Source organism: Mauremys reevesii, linkage group 8 (genome assembly GCF_016161935.1).
Source record: "Mauremys reevesii isolate NIE-2019 linkage group 8, ASM1616193v1, whole genome shotgun sequence".
Taxonomy (NCBI): Eukaryota; Metazoa; Chordata; order Testudines; family Geoemydidae; genus Mauremys; species Mauremys reevesii.
This window is the reverse complement of record NC_052630.1, coordinates 3791763-3807702: the sequence shown is the minus strand read 5'-3', so window position 1 is coordinate 3807702 and position 15940 is coordinate 3791763. Positions and strand designations below refer to the sequence as shown.

The 15940-nt window shown below is 44.2% G+C and overlaps 1 protein-coding gene across 6 annotated transcripts in view; it reads left to right on the top strand.

The window, feature by feature from the left end:
- The window catches only part of SGCD (sarcoglycan delta), a 511873-nt gene that overhangs the window by 200361 nt on the left and 295572 nt on the right, over positions 1–15940 (top strand). For 2 of the 6 annotated variants that reach the window (XM_039484134.1, XM_039484135.1), the window contains exon 2: positions 4268–4355. The exons of 3 other annotated variants lie outside the window; for them this stretch is intronic. The gene's annotated coding sequence lies outside the window, so the exon portion shown is untranslated. One more of the 6 variants, XM_039484132.1, reaches the window with a different exon arrangement.

The following is a 15940-nucleotide window of genomic DNA, read 5'->3' as shown; positions in this document are numbered from 1 at the left end:
CCCTCTTTGGTCTTGTTCACTGAAACTGACTAGACTGTGTTTACTGTTGGCAAACATGTATGTGTTCAAGGAAATCACCTACTTTTTCACATCACACAGCAAGAAAAAGGGCGACATGTTCCAGGAACTGATGGCCAGCTCCAGAGCGGAGGCGGCAGAGCAGAGACAGTCGAGGAGAGCCTGTGTCAGCAGCATCGCACACACCTGGAACGGGAGGATAGGTGGCGGCAGGAAGACCAGCAGGCGACTCAAACGCTGCTTGGTCTAATGATGTAGATGTTCTTCAAGACCGCAGTCAGGAGGAGAGAGCCCCTGCAGTGCATCTGCAACCGCCCAACGCCAAGAAGTCCTGTCCCCTCACCCAAAGTGACAAGACGGAGAGACAACTGTAATTTGTACAAGCTCTTTCTTTACAGCATCAACCAGTCCCAACTCCAAGTTCAAACCCCCCACTGTGTATTACATTATTAAAAGCGGTTTGGTGTTACTGACTGTCTGGTGTCAGAAGACTTTCTGTTGTTCTGTGGGGTAATTGTAATGTCACTGCATAGCCCACAGTGCCATGCTACAGACTTGGCTGCAGGGTCAACTGCAGGGCACACACAGACTGCAGTCACTAGGCACCAGGGACAGTCTGTGTGGTGTATGCTGCCCCGGTCTTTCCTTGAGGTGTATGCTTGCAGGGTCCTGGTGCCTGACATCCCGAATGTAAAGGCAGGCTTCCTTCACATGCATTTGGAAAAATAGACCTCATCCAGGGGCAGATACTCACCCTTCATCAGTGCACACCTTAACCAGCACAGAATGCTTCCATGTTTCAACGAATAAACAGAAATGCAAAGTCAACGAAAGATTTATTATTAATTACTAAAACATGTCCTTAGTTTTAAAACGTCCTTGGGAAGTGGGGGTTGGTTTATGATCAGGCTCTCTTAAAATCAAGTGGACAGTCACAGGTTACCCTGCTCTAAGCCTCCTGATGCATAGCTGGGATATTCTCTCAGCACGGGTGTCTGGCTGATCGTAAACAGCAGCCAGGCGATTTGCTCAACCTTGCTCTCACAGAGATTGTGGAGCACACAGCAAGCAGCAATGGGGATATTCTTTTCGCTGATGTCCCCACCACCATTCTGCACTTGCTCAGCCGGTAGTTGAAGAGTTCCTTTTCAGTGTCCAAGGCGCCTGTATAGGGCTTCATGAGCCAGGGCATTAGCGGGTAGGCGGGTCCCCGAGGATCACTGTAGGCATCTGTACATCCCCAACCGTTATTTTGTGGTCCGGGAAGAAAGTGCCTGCCTGGAGGCGTCTAAACAGACCAGAGTTCCTGAACACACGCGTCATGAACCTTGCCCGCCCACCCGACGTTGATGTTGGTCCCTATGGTCCACCAAAGCTTGCAGCACCATTGAAAAGTAGCCCTTTCGGTTAATGTACTCGCTGGCCTGGTGGGCTGGTGCCAGGATAGGGATGTGAGTCCCATCCATCTATGATGGCCTGGACATTTCCGACAGTCACTACCTTTGAGAGCAGTTGCTCGAATGACAGCAATCGCCAAAGTGGTTCGCTACTGACCGGTAGCTGTCTGGCGTGGCAAGTTTCCAGAGGGCTATGGCCACTCGCTTCTGCACAGTCAGGGCTGCTCGCATCCTTGTGTCCTGGCGCTTCAGGGCAGGGGACAGCAAGTCACACAGTTCAAGGAAAGTGCCCTTACGCATCCTGAAGTTTCGCAGCCACTCTGTGTCATCCCAGACCTGCAGCACTATGCGGTCCCACCAGTCTGTGCTTGTTTCCCGGGCCCAGAATCGCCCACACCATGAACTTGACCCATTGCCACCATGATCTCCACTGCCCGGCGCCCTGCTTTGTGAGAGGTCTCTCAGCATCTGACTGTGGAAGAGGTGGACGATAATGTGCGAGGAGTTGACAATGGCCATAAGTGCAGCGATGATCGCAGCGGGCTCCATGCTCGCAGTGCTGTGGCGTCCACGCTGTAACCGACCAGAGAAGGGCGCGAACAGATTTCAGGAAGACAGGAGGGCGGGATTGACGGTTCAATGACGACCATTTTTCCCCAGCATGCATTGGGAAATAAATGAGCAGCGGAACTGTCTGGCCCTGTGAATGTGGACATTTGTGTATTTAGTATGGATACACAAATTCGACTTATTAAGGTCGAATCCACAAATTCGACTTAAGTAGATTCGAAATAGTCCTGTAGTGTAGACAAGCCCTTAGAGTCTCGCTGTGAAGGGCTTTCATAGATCTTATGGGTGCACTTTCATTACATCGGCTGGTTGGTGTTCCTCTACACAATATCCTTACAAATGCACCCAGCTCAGCCTCGGAACACGTGGGCAGCAATTAACAGCATGGAGCAAAGTACAACATTTAGGTTAAAGGAGAATGTCTGCATTCCCCTCTCCCATGCTGACCAAACAGCAAATGAAATTTGACTCTCTTGGGCTACTTCCTCAGACCAAAGTCCTGGACAGACAGACAGAGGTCTTGCAACGTGCCTCAAAAGTCAACAGCCTTGTGCTTGGTCAGGCCAATAGTGGGAGTGAATTCCAGGGTCCAGGAATTTGTGCCCTGCCGAAATGAGAGGACAGCTTGGGGATTTGGATGCCCAATTCCAATTCATTTTAATGGAATCAGGTGTCCGAATCCCTTAGGTAGCTTTGAAATTCTCAGCCAAAAATGTCTTTATAGGGATAGGCCCAAACCAAAACCCATCTCAGAAGACTTCTGACCCTTGAGAAGTTCTTGGTGTTGCTGGCCCTTATCACTGTGATGGTCTGAAGCTAACCCCAGCATCCACATGCTCCTGAACATTGAGAAAGTTGAGGTCCAGAGATGAGGAGGAGGAGGAGGATGAACTTCCTGGCTCCAATCCATCTCCATGTTTTTCTGTCTCATCTGTGAGCTGTCCTATATTATTGTGTGGTTGGACTAACTAACAGAGATATTTTGCGATTAGAAGCCCTCCATCGTGTGACGTCGCTGCTGTGTTCCACACCTACATGCCATCTACCTCTGGGGGCTCAAGAAACTTCTCTTCTATCATGCTTCATGCAGCATTACAATGTGTAGAAAAAGCTGAACAGTGCAGGCCAGATGCTGCTGCTTTCCTTTTATCAGCTCTGAGAGTAGTTTCACCCCTGGGATGTCACTTTGCTCCTGTTAACTGATGCATGACGGCAAACGCTTCCAGTTCCTTTTCAGTCCTCTTGGCCTCCTGGCACAGACGGCATTGTTTGTAAAGGATTGTTTCTGTATTCTGTTCTCTATAGGTACTTATACTGTGCTCATCACCGTAGTATCTGAGTGCCTTCCAGTGCATTAAGCAACGTGATCATACATCTCTCGCATTTCGTTTGTTCTCAGCCTCACCCCAGAGGGAGAAGCAAGTGCTTGTGTCTTGTTTTGGTAGGGTTTTTTGTTTATCTAAATGTACGCGTTGCTATATATTCATGTCGGAGAAAGCAAGGTCAGAGAAATGTGCCCTGCAGTTCGACCCGAACCTGGGAAAGTTCAGTCTCCTGCACAAAGGATCTTTACCCATAAGCTATACCCTTGTAGTGTACTCACTGCTTGGATCCACCTTTTTTGGTTTTTTTCGTTGCAGTTGCAACACAGAAATAGGTAATACTTTTTGTGTGTGTGTGAGATCCACTAAAACTTCCAAGACACTGAGATCTCCTTCCTCAGCAACAGCTGCTATGATTGAGGCCTTGCCTACTAGATCTTCATGTAATTAAACTGAGACCCTTAGGTTGTCATTTTTCCTGGGGTCTGCGGTAGCCACAAACATTTACAGGGGCTACTTTGGAGCAGAACTCTGCCCACCTTGATTCTGTTTTCCCATTTCCATGTTCGGTTGCTGCTCCTTTACTCTCTCCCCTATTCAGAAGGAGGAATTTTTTGAGATTGGAAGGAAGAAGCAGTCCCTTGGGGTCTTGAACACAGAAAGGTTACAACTCAGACAATAATTTAGGTCAATTTAGATGCCGTGTGGGTTTGGTTTAAATAAACAGTGTTAACCTTTAGCTTGTTTGTGGAACTGAAACTGGATATGGGATTCGGCACATTGGCAGAGCTGTGTGTGAAATTCGTACTGTTCCTGCCAGTGTTACTGTGGATAAATAGATCTCTTCATTCTTCAGGGCTGTCAAGACAGCATCTTTCACAAGTACTAAAAAAAAAAGAAAAGTTTTATTTTCTACAGCAGCCAGCCAGGTCTGTAAGAAAGGGTTTCCTGTTTTTGCAGATGGCCTGGAATTCGCCAGTCAGCGCCTTGTGCCTTGCAACCCGCTTCTATCAACTAGACTTTTGATCTTACTCGGAGGACTTCATGGGTATGTAGTTGCCCAGCTAAAACTGCAGGGAGACTTCACCTAACCAATGACCGCCTAAAATGAAAAATGAAAATACATTTGAGCATCTCTTCATGTGTTGTTACCTTGCCCCTTGTTTCAGCCAGAGGCAGTAGTCGTGTACTCTTCGGTGAGTCTGTTCTTCCAGTATTTATGGCTTAGGAGATAATTTCATTAGATTTTCTCTATCAACCCACTTTACAGGCCAAAGACGTTTGGACATGTTTTAGATAAGCAGCCAAGGCATAATTGTGGCCCAGTGGGCAGGGAAGTGGACTGGGGGTGGCCCAGGTCTGTCCCCAGTTCTTCCCCCGCCAAGCTGCAAGAACTTAGGCAAATCCCTTCACCTTCCTACTGCTCTGTTTTCTCAGCTATGAAATGTGCTTACGTTCCTTTGCAAAGTGCTTTGAGACCTACAAGTGAAAAGTGCTCCATGAGAGCTTGGTATTATCCAGACTGGTGGCCACATAGCTGAACAGAAGCGTGACCTTCACCCTCACTTAGCTCTGACCTCGGGGTGGAAATGGCTCTTTTGTCATTCCTGAACCACATGTACAAGCAAACGCCCAGTCTGCTGCAAATTATCTGTAAGCCAGTAAACCCATGATGTTTAAACCTGAAGCTAAGCTCCTTGCAGAGGGCACATTCTGAACCATATCCTTTCTCTGGGAAATCTTTCTGGGTGTATTATTTCATGTTTTGTGCCAGAAGGATTGCCGAGAGAGATCCACTCCATTTCCTTCTCCATAAACATATTGTCCCAATCTCTGGCATTGAACCAAAAATTGTCAGCTTTCCTATCTGCAGACAGATTGTGCTGCCACGTCTCGGCCGAAGGGAGTAAGGAAAGGAAAAACAAGATGATTCTTGCACAGAACAATAGAGATGAAAGACATTTTGTGGTATTTGGCACTGCAAACTTGGGGTGTGCTGACCACTGACAGCATAATTATTAGATGACTAACTCACTCCTAAGTAAAGTAACCCTCGGAGGAAGGCAAATCTCTTATCCTCTGTTGAATAGTGATATATTCCTTATGCAGACTGAGACCGATTCAAAGCCTGTTGAAGTCACTGGAAACACTGTTAATGAATTTATTGACTTTTGGATCACACTCTATGACCACCCTAATCCTGTTCTAGCAAAGTCAATTGGAGTTTTGCCATTGACTTCGATGGGGACATGATCTGGGCCTTGTGTACTGGTGATTTTTATAAACAATCTTTCCTACTTATTACATTACAGTAAAAGCTTTAAAAGCAGCAAAGAGTCCTGTGGCACCTTATAGACTAACAGATGTATTGGAGCATGAGCTTTCATGCATCCGACAAAGTGGGTATTCACCACGAAAGCTCACGCTCCAATACGTCTGTTAGTCTATAAGTTGCCACAGGACTCTGCTGCTTTTACAGATCTAGACTAACACGGCTCCCCCTCTGATAAGTAGAAGCTTTGTTATCCGGCATGTCAGGGAAAGGTGGGGTGCAGGTAAGTGATAAATTCCGGTTAACTAAGAGGGGAGGGAGTTTGGGTGCAGGAGGGGGCTCGGGACAGCGGGTTGGGGTATGGGAGGGGGTGTAGGGTGCCAGATCCAGGTGACGCTAACCTCGGGTAGCTCCCCACAAGTGGCGACATGTCCCTGCTGCACCCGGCCAATGGGAGCTGTGAAGCCGGCACTCGGGGCGGGGCAGCGCACAGAGCTACCTAGCTGCGCCTCTGCCTAGCAGCAGCAGGGACATGTTGCTGTTTGCAGGGAGCTGCCCGAGGTGAGTGTCCCCAGATCAAGCACCCCACACCCCCTCCCAGAGCCCACGGCCCACACCCTCTCCCGCACTCTGAATCCCTCGTGACCATTCCTCTGCCTAGGAGCAGCAGGGACATGTCACCGCTTCCGGGGAGCCATGCTGAGCCACGTGGGGAGCCTGCCGGCCCCTCGCCAACCAGATTATAAACCGGGCTTTCAATGAAGATCAGAAATGCCAGTTCATAGCGCTTTCCGGTTGGTAAAGTGCCAAATAACACCGCTTTTACTGTTCTCTGGTGAGTTCCATTACATGTTTTCCAGTTTCTCTTTTGACACCACATACAGTAATTTGGGAAGCACAAGAGTGAATCATTCTGGATCTAAACAGGTTGACTGTGGTTTTTTAAAAGTGCTCAGCACTGGTCTAACTCTGTTCCCTTTGACATCAGTGGTGAAAAACTCCCATTGGCTTAATGCTAGCAGAATTAGGCTAAATGCTTTAGAAATTCCCAATCCTCTTTGTGTACTTTGGAGCAAACTCATCAGTGATATATATATGATCAGTTTCACTCCACTGATTTCACTACTGTAGCACCAGGGCAGAATTTGTCCTTTAGTTTGGCGTTAGACTTACCAAATGAACATCCTCTCCTTCGGAAAATGAAATGAATTATTAATTTAGCAAACAACGAATTATGAGAAGGGTAATAGCAAATACCCAGGAGACTTTTGTTTCCATTTTAATCATCTAGGGTATTAGTACATAAGACTACTACTCAATTACTCTATTAAAATTATGGGTTTGGTCCTGAAAAGAAATGCTCAGTAACTTCTCTAAGTGTTCTCCGTGCTGCTAATTTATTGCACCATCCCGTCCATACTTCAGAACGGAACTGGGGTCTCCAGTGGATTGAGCTTGGGGTTTGGGGTCTTAGTTCTCAACCCGATCCTGCCAAATCCTGGGTGTGTGGCCTTAGGCCAGTCACTTAGGACCAATTGTTTAAGGGTGGCCACTGATTTTGGGGGCTTCCTTTTTAAATCTCCCTTCGTTGCTGTATCCTGGGCCTCTTATTAAAGTTAATGGGACCACAGGGCCTTTGCACTGCTGAAAATCATCAAGCCCAAGCAGACTCAAATTAGGGAGCACAAAAACTAGTGCAACTAGTGACAGTTTTTTGAAAATTCAGGCTTCAAACTCTGTGCCTCAGTCTCTCCATCTGTAAAATGTGACTACCAAACTCATGGGTATGTGATGACCTGAGTGATCATTGGAGTTACTAGATGGTGCTAGAGCAGGGGTCGGCAACCTTTCAGAAGTGCTGTGCCGAGTCTTCATTCATTCACTCTTAAGGTTTTGCGTGCCAGTCATACATTTTAATACGTTTTTAGAAGGTCTCTTTGTATAAGTCTATAATATATAACTAAACTATTGTTGTATGTAAAGTAAATAAGGTTTTTGAAATGGTTAAGAAGCTTCATTTAAAATTAAATTAAAATGCAGAGCCCCCCTGACTGGTGGCCAGGACCCGGGCAGTGTGAGTGCCACTGAAAATCAGCTTGTGTGCCGCCTTCGGTGCCGTGCCATAGGTTGCCTACCCCTGTGCTAGAGCATGCTCAGTATTGCTGAACTAATACAAGTGCCTGGGATCCATCCTTGCTGTTAGCTAGAAGAACCTGGAATGCAGAAGGTGTTCTAGCTGTATGGGTGCTGAGGCTTTGGCTTTTAGTCCCTTCTCTGATGAGGAGGAGTGAGGCTGAGGACAAAAAAAAAGCATCACTCATCCCCCTCTGTGCAAGGGTAATAGGAGCAACAGGAGGAAACACTGTATCTGAGTTCTCCTTTACGCTGTGCTTTTCTTTCCCCTTGCTCACTGCAGAGATGCATGCCGGTAGAGCGTGGCCACCGTGCATAACCTGGGGAGAGACGAAACCAGACTTGAGCATAAGGTGCTTGGGGAGACATGGTAACCAGTCCCTCATCCACATTCTCTCCCTTCAGCCTCCTAGCTGGGGGAGAATCAAAGGGCCCACAGGAGTGAGAGCAGGAAAGTGCACAGATGGGTAGATGTAACTGCCGTATGTCACAGGGCATTGTGAGGACTGATTATTGGTTAATTTGTACAGTGTTGTGAAAATGTAACTCGCCAGCTACTTTCACTCTTCCAAACCAAAGTTGCAGAGGCCGAGTGTGGTGTTACCACCACCATAGCAGGATGACCTCTCTCTTAGTAAGAATGAAGCTCCGAGCAGGACAGGAATTGCCTAGGTAAATAATGAGGAGGTTTGTTGTTAATAAAGAACTACTAAATTAAGAGCTAGCAGAAACTGTGAAGATTTCTTACCAGGGTACAGGGATTCATTATTATCTGATCTGTGACATGCAGCCAGGTAGAATAAGATATGCACATATTGCCTCATAGTAATCACCTTCCAATAGCCTATAATGGCAGGGAATACCAGTATCATAAGTTTGGTGAATGCAGCAATTTATTTTGAATGTTCTTTCCTCCTTCAGGTTGTTGTGACTGGCTACATCTGTCATGTAGCAGGTATGTAATTAAAAAGCATGCTAAGGATGAATGGTCTCATTTTCAGTATTTATGCTCATATAGATCATTACGTTATTTTCAACAGGTAACAGCATTGTGTTCTTGAAGATTTTAAGTAAGCTTCCTCCTACATAACTGTGTCATGCTCTGAAAATAGAATGCCTCCTCACTGGCAGGCTTTTTGTGGTGGTGTTTAGCTGTGTTGATCCTAGAACATGAGAGACAAGGTGGGTGAGGTTAATGCCTTTTATTGGGCCAATTTCTGTTGGTGAAAGAGACAAGCTTTAGCTATACACAGAGCTCTTCCTCAGGCATGTTTTTATTGGAAACTTAATTTTTATATTAAATGAAGTAAATGCAGTGTAAATGTAGTAAAAGCTGGAATTGGATGTTAAAATAGGTGATTTACTAATATATGAGCAAGATTGTCAGGAGTCTCTTAGGTGAACAGACCATTTGATATGTCTGTGAAGACTCTGGGAGTTTCAGTGTAAAAATGGAAATAAACATGGCACAGTTTCTAGCTCTGGAAAGGAATTCTGAGATTTAGTGGAACTTTTAAGTTTTATTAGACTGGGGAACTCATTGCTACAAGGTATCATTGAGCCCAAATGCTTAATAGGATTCAGTAAGGGATTGGAAACTTAAATGGATAATGAGAACATCCAACTCATGGTAGTAAGAATTCAAAGAAAAAAGTTTGGAAATAGTGTAAATCCTCATGCTTCGGGGTGTAAACCTGTTCTCTGAGTAATTGAGGGTCAGCGAGAAGCTTTTCCAGTGGTTAGGTTATTCTGTAAGTGCCTGCTACAGAGTTTTTTGAACCTTTCCCTGAAGCGTCTGGTTTTGATCACTGTCAGAGACAGGGTACTAGACTAGACAGATCATTGCTTTAATCTGGTGTATGGCATAACCTATAAAGGCATCAGCAAGACACTCCAACTTGTTGATCTCCTATGTCCTGTGTGTTTCTTTTCACCTGCCGCCTTATCCATAGTAGTCAGGCTGTTACTCTGCCTATCAATGCAGGGTTCAAGATTTTTTATACAAACAACAGATGTTAGCCACAATGAGTATTGTAGGCCTATCACAATTATATCACTTTTCACAGTTTTGTCACCAAGACTGCTAAGTTGTCCTACCTGTTCTTAGAATGGTGATCTTATCAGATAAGAGGATCCTACACTTATCTGTCTATATATATGTATATATAATAAAGAGTATTCAGCTATCAACTGGAGAGGTTCTTGTAGCAAAAATCACTGAAGCCCTGAGAATTCTATCTAGTTAAATCATTTGAGAGAAGTCATCCAGATGGCCTATAGATAGGGCACTGAGAATTCAGACTGACCCCTTAAAGTCCCGTAGAATGTGGGGTGTAGTCAGGTACCAATTTGTATTAAGTAGGCACTTTTTTGTAAATTTCTATGGATCTTCCAATACAGCCTAATTATGGATACAGAATGATAAAAGATTTCAGGGGTTATCAACTGTGAGGAGAGGTTATATGTTTATATTCATTAGAAAGGAAGACATTAAGAAGGGTCATTACTAAGGTGTATAAAAATCCAAATGGTACAGAGAAAATTTATGCTACTGGAATATTCAAGAGGACAAAGGCTCAAAAATAATAAGATGGTGGTAGGGAAACCAAGATGGTGGATTGACTGGAAGTTCAGATGCCTGAAAAAGAGGCATCTGATGCAGTTCTCAATGAGGAATGTGGGTTATGCTGATTTTTGGGAGTACCATGGGACAGGTTATGAAATTGAGAAGTTATAAGCAAGGGAAAATAGCATATTGCAAATGGCCAATGTCTCACTTAAATATTTCTGAGCAACCTGGATTTGAGCATTTTTCGCCGCCACACAAGGAGATCAGAAATTAAAGAAATTAATCAAAGGAGGCGAGGTATCCTGTCTGAAGTTGAAACTAAGCATGAGATATAAGATGATGGTTTTAAAAAAAATCACCCATGTTCTAAATGCCTTTGCATCATTATGGTTGTAATTATTACAGTGGAATCTAAAGGCCATGACTTAGATCAGTACCATTGGGATGGGCACTGGGGACTTCACTTTAACTATAAAGGATACTCCGCTGGGATCTAGAAAGAAAGCAACCATTGAACCGAGAGCTGATGGGGGCCTGGTTAGTCATAATCACATTGAGGGGACTGTTCAAAATCAGTATGATTCTGATTGATGAGCTTCTGCTCACTGGGGATTGCATTTCGACTCTCAGAGAGATACAGCCAGAGAGCCACAAAATAGCATCTCTCTCTCAGCCTGAACTCAGTAACCCTAACCACACCATCCTCACAGTGTGAGGTTTCTACTTGCTCCTACAGAAAGCTACATCTGTAAAAGCAGCAAAGAATCCTGTGGCACCTTATAGACTAACGGACGTTTTGGAGCATGAGCTTTCGTGGGTGAATAGTGGGTATTCTACATCTGTTACTCAGCATAATTAAAGGCTGGTAACTCAGGCTGGTCACTCGCTTCACTTTCTCTGGAGGCATAAGGCTCAGTGAACTCTCTCTAAACAATAAGGGCCAGGTTTTTAAAGTTATTTAGGTGCCTTAAGTTGCAGATAGGCACATAGTGGGATCTACAACATTGCCTAGGTGCCCAATTCCTTTTAAAACCTGGCCCTAGGAGCCTGATTATCCATTGTTGTGCATAGTGTGCAGTCATTTACACCAGTGCAAAGAGAGCGCAAAATGCACCAGACTGGAATGGTGGTGCCTTGCATACACATTATACTCATTTTGCACTGTTATAAATAACTACCCAAGGTGCAGGGCAGTGGAGAATCAGCCCCTAGAACCTAGGATAAATCCATTAAATGGTTATTCCTGTAAATATGCTTCTTATTTCTTTGATACATTGTCTGGAAAATGAAAAGAAATCCAGTAAATGAACAAATGCAAACCCTTCTGCCAGTGGCATTGCGCTAACGTGTGTTTTCATTTCGGGCCATTGTCTACTTCCCTGGTTTCTTTTAATAAACGTCCTACAAATGTTCATCCAGAATTCATTCAAGATTTAAAGCTGAAGCTTTGCTACTCAACAGAATGATAGTTAGCATTTCAGTCACTTTAGCTGAACACAAAATACGTCACTAGTTTCTGGCTCCATTAAGGATTCTAACTGAGAGACTGCAATCCTAGAGCAGGACACAATTATTTGTAGATAATATGTATTGAACTGCAAGATCCGCCATGAAGGAAGTAGCAATAATCATTTAAGAAAATGCGTTCAGCTAAAGAGTGGAGAAGTTGACTAACTCCTGGTAAAGTTTTACTGGTACATCAGTGTTAGTGTAAAATTATCCCAGGGAAATATCACCATAGGATGCTCTTTTCAAAATTACTTGGGCTAGGTTGGGGCCCATTCTGTATGTCTATATGGATGAGTGAGGGAGCCTACAGTACCCCATCTTACCCAGTGCTGACTGTCTATACCCTCAATAATTCCATGGGGGTGAAATAGCCTCCATAAGCTGCTATGTCCCTTCCACACAGGGCATCTGAGCGGAAGAGAGTAGTGAGCAGGGGAGAATAGGAAAGTCTTAGCTCCATCCCCACAGCGTGCTAGCCAGTACAACTGCACTGACGTGGGGGTGTCATACGCTGCTCCGGGGTGTAACATTGGTGTATGGTATGTCCTCCCCTGAGCGCTGGGAGGCACATTGTAACTTTCTGAGCCGCCCCATACTCCATGTTCATGGCAAAGCCACTGTTGAGCCCAATATGATCAGGCCCCAATATTAATGCATCCCTGAGGGGTATTACCGGCCTGGCAGTGGAGCACCTCATTACACTGCTTGTTGAGGTTCTGTCGGAACGTTCTTTATTTGTCAGTGGTTTCTGACCGAGCTGGTACAGATAAAAGCCTTGCTGAGCGGCGCTGCAGCCACTCAGCCAATGTACTTTTCATAATGGCATGAGCTAAAACAAGGGTGTCAACCCACGAGACAGATTTGTTTTCAATGACTGTACTTTTTGCCTCTTCGTGGAAAAATAATACCTGATTTGATTTAAGGTTGTAGTTTTTTAAATCCATAGCAAGGAGTTGGGAACAAACTGTGGCCTAGCTGAGATCCAAACCGTGCTCTGTGGACAGGTGAAATTCATCCCAGTGCTGCGGGCCCTTATTTTGTGGGTGTAAGGGCGACTTAAGTGGTGCGTGAGCCGTGTGCTGGCGCTCTGCACCATTGTCAATTTCAACCATAGAGTTCTGGATCAGTTAAAGCAGAGAACATGCAAAGTTTGGGGTGTGAGCAGGTGGATTGTAACTGTAAACTGCCCCAGTACTGCTTAGTTAACTGGCCTGGGTGGGTGTTCAGCTGGAAGATGTGGTAAGCTCAGAAAAACATTGGGGTTTGGATGGTTAGTGAAGGAGAAATTTGTGGGATGCTACAAAGACTGAGTATTTGAGTGTATCTGCATTGAGTTAATTCTTCCACCTAGGAACTTAATGAAAGTATATAGGGAAACCGGACTTCAGAGCTGCTCAGGAAACTACCAACTATAGTTAGTTAATTGAGGGGGGTCGACAAATCAAGGTGAGAGGAATTGTTCTTGGTATATTTGAGGATACTGTGGGGCAGTCCCTTAAAATGGGATGTTGCCTACGATGTGTGGCCTTCTAAATTGGTTTCAAGGCATGTAAAAACTTAGGGGGGCTGCCTAGACATTGGGGTCAACATTTTCTAAAAGTGTGCGTGTGCATGCGTGCTCATGAGCCACAGGGATTTACACAGGCGTATACTTATGCATAGCGTGATTCAGGAAGACACTGAAGCATGTGCTTAACTTTTACTCCAGTGGAACTTAAACCGGTAGATAAGTGCTTTCCTGGATAGGTTGTTTTCCTCAAGTGGTGTCCATGTGCACCACACATATGTATACACACAGAGCTGGGTCTGCATACACTTCAGCATGCACACTTTAAAAAAACCTTGGCCTGTATGTAGAGATTTTTTTTTTAATAATTACCTATTTTTGTAAATGTCTTTTTATTTTCAGCTTAAATTGCCAAGTACAGCAGCACACTCCTCTGGCTCCTTTCTCTCTCTCCATCTCCAGTGGATTTACCATAAAAGATCTTTGCCTCTGGCAGTAGCTTATACTTCAGTGGAGTATCACATGTGGGAAGCTTATCTAACATCATACAAAAATGTAATAAGTGGGTGGGGGGAAATCCGAGGGTAAGTCTTTAAAAAGTTCTCTGAAAGATATCGTGTTTTAACATGTATCAAGCTCTTGGATAAACACTGCAGACTAAACAGTCCAGCATCGTGTTATGTGAGCGCAAAATTTGTGTTCTGTAATAAACACATCCATAGAACGCACCGAGTTGTTGCAATGATCCTGAGTTATAGCAAAATTAAAAGAGTTGTAATAACTTAGCTGGAAGAATTTGGCACTGTGATAGCTAAATTCTCCTGAATGCTCAGTGCGTACTCAAAACCACTTACAAAGAACATTAAATATAAGTGACTTTTGTGAATCTTGCTGTAGAAAGACAGTGCAGCCCTACTCATAAACAAAAGCCACCGGAGGATTAAGTGGCTGGGTGGCAAACTTAAAGCATTTTGATATATTGTTGCTAAAAATAACACTTGCTAAACAATTATCTTCTGTTTGCTTCCCATTTTATATTAGTTGTTTGCCATATAGTATCAGCTTGCTTTAATAGAAACTATCCACTTCCAGTTCTTTATTTGTGATGTTATATGTGACATATGATTAAGCAACTAAGATACGTATGATACACATGGTGTTCACTATAGCTGTACACATCTTCAGTATATGTGCTGCTATGATCAGATTACCTGCCAAACCCATGGGGGGGACATACAGATGTGAGCAAAACCAGGCAAAACACTAGACAGATAACACAGAAAGCAGTAGCAGTGCTTGTGCCTTTTCAACGCACAGGTAGTTTATTGTGGCCATGAGTCGAACAGCAAGCAAGGGCCTGTTCCATATGGGCCTGATCCAAATCCCAGTCAATCAAAGGAAAGATTCTCATTGACGTTGGTGAGCTTTGGATCAGGTCTACCAGCAGAAGATACAAAATATACATTTGGTGTTTGTGAACCAGTTGCCTTAATTTCTGTCTCATTTAACATGATCATCATTCTACCGCCTTCATTTGTGGGTTACATTTTGTGGGCACTGCGTTGAACTGTCAAGATGGTGAAACCTTAACATCACAAGTTGGCGTTTGTTGTTCAAACTTGCCTTCTGGTTCTTAATAATTTAGCAAAACAAATGGGCCCTTACGCATAAAGAAATGAACTCATACTGTCTGTTGCCATAACTCGTAGGCATTGTGATGTTTACTTGTGAGTGTGTGCTGTGCTTCTTTTTTTTATTGAATTATTCAGTGCTGAGTGATATAAATATATCTACCCAGTTGGTGTCGGGAACAGTTTCCTGCACAGTTTATAAAGATATGCCAGACTTTCGACCTGGAGCACTTGTGCTGTCCATTGTATACAGAGAGGGACTTTCATCAAAACATCAGGTCAAAGAACCGCTATACTTTATAAATACATTTTTTTATTCCATATCTGGATGCAAACTTAGGGCTTGATTCGGATCTCTTACTGGTGAATATCATCAGTAACTCCTCTGAAGTCAGTGAAGTTATACCTGTGTAAAGTTGGTGTGAGTTCAGAATCAGGCCCTTACTCCTTTTAATGTTGTTGTTTTAAATCTAATGCCTATATAAACACATTGGGAGCTTTTTAGAAGGGTTGTCCAGAGTGGGAAGTAAGAGATTTTGGCTCAGTTTGAGCCCCATGTTTATTTTCAGTGTTCAGCAGTTGTTTGTATAAGTTTGGTGGAAGTACCTCATGACTTGGAAACAGTATAATTATGTCCATTATTTTCTTATCTCCAAGCATATGTAAGTTCACAAGAAATTTGATTCCATTAGAAACACTTGAGGCTAGATTCTGCTGCGTGGTTTATGGGTACTCTTGGAACAAGAGGACGTAGGCAATCGATCCTCCCACAAACGACAGATTCACCTAATCTTCAAGAGATTGCTAGGAGGGAAGGCCTGTCTGGAACACCATGGCCCTAGGGGGATGTGGTCTGCCAGCATTCGGTTGGTTCTTGCCCCCACCTACTAGATCAGGAGTAGGTAACCTATGGCACATGTGCTGATTTTCAGTGCCACTCACACTGCCCAGATCCTGGCCACCGGTCCGGGGGGTTCTGCATTTTAATTTAATTTTAAATGAAGCTTCTTAA